The sequence below is a fragment of the Bos grunniens genome, chromosome 4 (genome assembly GCF_055505025.1).
Source record: "Bos grunniens cultivar Pamir isolate PY7600 chromosome 4, Bosgru_T2T1.0, whole genome shotgun sequence".
NCBI classification, from domain to species: Eukaryota; Metazoa; Chordata; class Mammalia; order Artiodactyla; family Bovidae; genus Bos; species Bos grunniens.
This window is the reverse complement of record NC_141168.1, coordinates 6,657,569-6,663,568: the sequence shown is the minus strand read 5'-3', so window position 1 is coordinate 6,663,568 and position 6,000 is coordinate 6,657,569. Positions and strand designations below refer to the sequence as shown.

The window sequence follows — 6,000 nt, the reverse complement described above, 5'->3', positions numbered from 1 at the left end:
AGTTAGCTAAAAAAAAAATTCTTGACTTACACTTTTAGGAAATAAAGTATCAAGAATCACTTTATTTTAAATTCTACCGCAATAAGATGACCAAATTGAGCCTTTATAGCGTTTGATATCATACACCCATGCAGCTTAAAGAAACCTGTTACTATTCAATCTTTTACTGAATCCTCACTGATTTTTACACCAACCACTCTTTTATGATATACAATTACCTGAAAACTGCTGCCAAATAGTCACTTTGAAAGGCTTTATGCTTCAAATTTGTTTCCATGTTTTTGAGAACTTAAGATAGACTACACTCACTGCTTGTGTGCTTTCCATGACCCTTGTCCTGGTGGGACCACCAGGACTCCTACTCAGAACCTGTGTGAGCAATGGAGGCCACCCTGAGCAGCCAGGACGAGTGCCCTTCGGTTCCCACTGGCCTGGCCACCACCTGGGGGATTGTGGGTACTGCAGACCTGAAGCTGGAACGGAAGAGCCCAAGGGGGACTTTCTCTCAGCCTTGACCATCAAAGGACAAATGAGCAGTCACAGAGGGCGGCGGGCAGGAGCCATCCACACAGAAGCCAGTTGGGAAGTGGAGACAGAGCAAGACACGCTGGCAAAGTGCCTGCCACCTCCCTGGCCCCACAACAGAGGCCTCCAGGAGACACACAGACCGCCAGTACTCTGCCAGTCCTTTCTCAGACGACAGACAGGAGAACGATGGGAGGTTTAAATCCACCAAGACACCTAGAGAGGGCCTCCTGGAGGAGATGACGTCTAAGCTAGGACTTGAAGTGGAAGGCTTTCTCTCCAGGCGGGGAAGGATAGAGTTTATTTCCAAAGAGAGGGAAAGATGGAAAGATGCAGGGAGAACTCGAGCACAGTGAACAGCACGGAATCTCACATGGCTGGAGCATCGGGCGTGTGGCAGCAGCAGGCAGAAGAGCAGGTGAGTCTGGAAAGGAAAACGAGAACCCTTGGTGCCAAGCTGACGAGGAGGGCTGCGTCCTACGGGCAAAGAGAAGGAAGCCATCTGTCTCTTTAGGACCTGGGCATGCTCCAGCCATCTGCTCCTGCGACGTGGGCAGGTGGGCTGCGGAAAGGGCCTCCTCGCCTGCCCTGTGGCAGAACAGAGCCTGGAAAAGTCAGGGAGCTACTGTGCTTGGAGCTACACCCAGGCTGAGGACCCGGCATTTGAGAGGGCGATGAGCTTGCTGTGATAAGAAGCAGAGGCGGGCCCTCCCCAAAGCCCAGGTGAGCAGTGGCCATCATGGGATACCCAGCTGTGCCCCCAAGATGCCCATCAGGAGGGATTCCAGCCCTCCAGAGCACCAGACTATTCCCTAATGCTAACTCAGACCAAGGGCGAGCCCCGCCAGCCCAGCGGAGCCAGAGGAGTGGGGCAGAAGATGTAAGCCACGTGGGCCTTCTGGGGTCATCCCAGGGGTACGAGAACCCGTGTCTGCTTATGGGCCGAGGAGGCTCAAGGGGTGCCAGTTACCCCAGAGTCCCTTCTTCAGCCCTGGCTGCCCAGGAAGTCACAGGCCCCCAAAGTCAAGCACACAGGCCCTTTGGAGGGTAAGGATTTTACTGCCAAAGTGTGAAAGTGAAAGTCACTCAGTCGTGTCCGACTCTTGGCAACCTCATGGACTATACAGTCCCTGGAATTCTCCAGGCCAGACTACTGGAGTGGGTAGCCTTTCCCTTCTCCCGCATTGCAGGCAGATTCTTTACCAGCTGAGCCACATTACTCCCTAAATCCAGAAATGCTCATTAAGTGAATAAATTATAGAGTGCTTGCTCTGGGGGAGCCACTGTGCATGGTGTTGGGGGACACAGAGGTGACGAGCCCCAAGACTCCGCAGTCTAGGGTACGGAGAACAGGCTGGGGAAGGCAGAAAAGGGTCCCAGCCCCGGCAGGGGGCGCACCCCAGTGTGTCCAAGGGTCACCCGAGGACCGGCAGGAAGTCACTAAACAAAGGGCCGGGAGGCAAAAGGGGCAGAAGGCACAAAAGCCTGCAGGGGGAAGAAGGTTCTAGAAATCTCAGACATGGGCAAAGTTCTGCCGGCGTTCACGTTCCAGCTCCTCCTTCGGCAGCCGTGGACCCAGCAGCTTCCGCCAGCCTCTGGGCGTCGGACTTCAGGCAGGCCGTGAGAACAAGGCTCACGACAAAGGATGAGCCCCTGTAAGATCCATGATTCTTATTTGAGACTGAAACGTGAGCTGCTGGGGCGGGGCAGGGGCGGAGTCCCGGTAAGGACAGGGCGGGGCGAGTTTGCACCTGGACCCCCGCGCAGCAGTCACGAGTCAGGAAGCCGGGACACACCCAGAGTGCTTCTGTTCTTTCGGCTCCTGGATCTTTAGGAGCAGTGGTGGGGGTCGGGGGAGGCAGCCCAAGCCTGGCCACAGGCACCCCTCCAGGTCCCGCCCCACCCCTCTGGTCCTCTTGGTTTGGGAGAACACTGAGCTCTAGACAACAGCCCCCAGCAGTGGGTGGCCGGCCCTGCAGGAGACAAGGGAACTGTTCCCCACCACTCTCCGCCACCAGAGTCCTGTGTCCCTGGGAGCCCAGGTGACAGGGAAGGCCAGGGAGCGGGTCTGGAGCAGCAGGCAGTTGCCACAGAGCTGGGCAGCACAAGCTTGAGGACAGGCATGGAGGAGAAGGTGGTGACCTGCAGGCCCAGGGTGAGGGCCCAGAGCCCTGGGCAGAGGCCCACTTCAGCTCTGCCAGCCACTGGAGGACTTCCCCACCCTGCCTGCACAGCCCAAGGGTCTCTATCCAGCCCAAGGGTCTCCATCCAGCCCGAGGGTCTCCTTCCAGCCCGAGGGTCTCCGTCCCAGGGCGAAAAGCAGTGTTTGCATTCCTTCCTTCCTGCCTTCCTTCCCTCCTTCCTTCCTTCCTTCCTGCCTTCCTTCATTCGGGAAGCACTGAGCATACCCCAGTGCCCAGCACTGTTGGGTCCCTGCAAAGTCAAACAAGCCTCCCTGCCCCTCCTTCAACAGAGCTAATACTCATAGCTCATTGCCTTGGGCCAGCAGGGAACGTGATTCACTCCCTCAGCTGTAGGACCGGCCCCTGGGGGCAGAGGGGTGCACACTGGTTCCCACACCTCCCTCTTTCCTCTCTTCCTGAGCCCCCCAGTAACAAGATGCCCCTCAGGCTCACAGGCTACTGGCTTCTGAAGGTCCTTCCTCTCCTGTCCAAAGCATTTTCACTGATGATTTCTATTAAAAAAAAAAAAAAAAGATGAAGTTGGACCTTAAAGGAGTGGGTAATGCACGGTGGTGGAAAATAGCCTGCCATACCCCCAGCCAGCCCCCAGAATTGCCCCCCACACGACCTAACACACCTGAGAACCTGGCCAGAGACACAGCAGGACCCCCTTGAGGTGCAACCAGCCTAGAGTGGGGGTTAAGGTTAGGGTTCATATGGTAAAGCATCTGCCTGCAATGTGGGAGATCGAGGTTCGATCCCTGGGTCAGGAAGATCCCCTGGAGAAGGAAATAGAAACCCACTCCAGTACTCTTGCCTGGAAAATGCCATGGACAGAGAAGCCTGGTGGGCTACAGACCATGGTATCGCAAAGAATTGGACACAACTGAGCGACTTCACTCACTTTAGGGTTAGGGTTAGGGTTCTTGGGCAGGGCCTGAAGGCTACCCCACTGCTACCCCACTGCTCTAGGAAGCCTTCAGCCTTGACCCTACCCAAGAACTTAATGCAGCCCAGCAGAGAGTTCCCAGAACACAGGCATAGCTTGGGTTTATGCACTACTGGGTTGGGTGGAGCCTGGCCTCCTGACTATCAGGGGGAGAGTGCTACCACCTGGCCAGGGGTGGGGAGGACAGAGCAGGCTGAGAATGGACAGTCTCTGTGCTGGGCTCCATGCTGAGCTGTGATGCCCATTCACAGCACCCTCGCCAGCCTCTCAGGCCCCTCCAAGGCCCAGATCTGAGCCCACACCCTGCAACTGGCCAGTGTTGGCCCCAGTGTTGCATCTGAGGGTCACCGCCACCCTCCTGTGCAACCTGGAGCTTCACAATGCCATCTGCCTGCAGCATGACCCCTGGCCAGTCACTGACCACCCTGAGATGACTATCCTCACGTGGACTAGTGACACCTCCCTCTACAGGCTGTCAGGGGTTCAATGATGCAGCTGGACAGATGGAGCTGTCAGGAGATGGAGCCACCGTGGCTGTCGTCCCCCACCCAGCCTCTCAAATCTCAGTGGCGGCTCCTGGCAGGGACCTGGGCCTGGTGTTTCAGCCACGCTGGAAGCTCCTTCACCCGGACGGAGTGGACCGAGCCCTGGGCACCCATGTGCTTTCACCGAGGACAAGCACTTAGAGGTTCTTCTCTGCTGGCCCCGCCCCCACCCTGAGCATAGACATGTTCACTTGCACACGCACACACACACACACACACACACACACACACACACACACACTCATCCCTGGAAGCGCATACATCAGGACTCCAGGCCAGGCAGCTGACCGTAGGCAGCTGACCAGGGGGTTGGCATGTGCTGAAGAGAAATAACCACCATTCAAACCTGATACAAAGCCCAGAGAGCACACGTGAAGTTCTCCTCTCCTCTGCTCATCAGCACACAGTGCTGATGCACTGGGCTGGCCCCTAGCCTCTGTCCCAGGCCCCCCCGGGCTCCCCCAGCCCTTGCCCCCCATCCTTGGACAGAGTGCTGTGGATCGGGCTGAGCTCCCAGAAGAAGGTGCTCTAAGGACAGGGGAGATGGGAAGAAGGACGGAGGCAGGGACTCGGCCCTGCGCTTTGGCCCGTCCGGGCCAAGCAGAGTGAGCTTCGTCTGCACCTTCACTTCTCGCCATCGGCCTCGCAGCAGCCTCTGACCATGTCTGTGTCGTGCCCTGGGCTGAGATCCTGATGCCACCCGCTTGTGCCCGAAACCCGTGATTGAGGGCATTGCCCCAGCTAGAACTCCCACCCTGCACCCACGCACATCAGTCCACCAGGGAGGCCTGCGTGTGAGCCACGGACAGATGCGTGCTCATGTTTCATGTGTAGACCCCTGAACACGTGTGCCAGATCCTGTCACACAAAGCTACCTTTTCTGCCTGGCTCCCTTCTGTGTCACCCCTCCCCACACCCCAGAGGTCTAAACCTTCTCCCCACCTCTCTGCCCCATGCCCATCTTCCAGGTCCCGAACCCCAGGGCACACTGAACTCACAGGGGCCCCTTGCTGGTCACACGCTCTGGGAGGGGAGCCTGGGCCCTGATGCAGGACCACTGGGAACGTCTCTCCTACCCCATCTGGGCAAAGGGCACCTTCAGGTGGCTCAGAGACCAGGGTCTTCTCCCAGTAGCCTCCTGACCCCAGGCCTGAGATATAATGCGTTTTCTTCAAAGCAAGGTTAACCAACCCAGCTCAAAGGCTCGGGGGTTGTAGGATTAAGTGGCCCTGGAGGCCTTGGGCAGCAATGATGCCCATCAGCTCCTCCTGCTGGCTGCAGCTGCCCTGACTCGGCCACTGAATGGCAGCTCCTCTGAGAGGCTGTGTGGTCCCACAAGACCAGCAGCACGTGCACACACAAGCACAGATGCACATGCCCTCTACCCTTCACTGACCCCAGGACATCTGACTTCTTCCTCCAGGGATGGGAATGAGCCACCCTGAAACTTCCAGCTCCTCTGGTCAAGGATCACGGGTGACCAAGGGATGCAGGTGGATGAGGCCCATCTGCAGGCAGACATCAGTGGGCCTCTGATAGGGGCTGAGAAAACCAGCGTGCCCAGAGTCGGTTCACTGTGGGAGCCCAATCATACAGGATCCACATGAGGCTGAGTTAAAGGTCAGGATAAGGGTTCCCAGGTGGTGCTTGTGGTAAAGAACCCACCTGCCACTGCAGGAGACATGAGAGACTCGGGTTTAATCCCTGGGTCAGGAAGATCCCCTGGGGGAGGAAATGGCATCCCCCTCCAGTGCTCTTGCCTGGAGAATTCCATGGATAGAGGAGCCTGGCGGGCTAC

The 6,000-nt window shown here is 57.4% G+C and overlaps 1 long non-coding RNA gene across 1 annotated transcript; it reads right to left on the bottom strand.

Annotated features, from left to right (window-relative positions):
• Window positions 1-1,666: 1,666 nt before the first annotated feature.
• LOC147373449 (uncharacterized) lies at window positions 1,667-3,317 on the bottom strand. Its single transcript, XR_015163090.1, has 2 exons — window positions 3,162-3,317; window positions 1,667-2,178 (listed from the first exon to the last, which is right to left on the bottom strand). It is a non-coding gene; the product is annotated as an uncharacterized LOC147373449 (long non-coding RNA).
• Window positions 3,318-6,000: the final 2,683 nt, after the last annotated feature.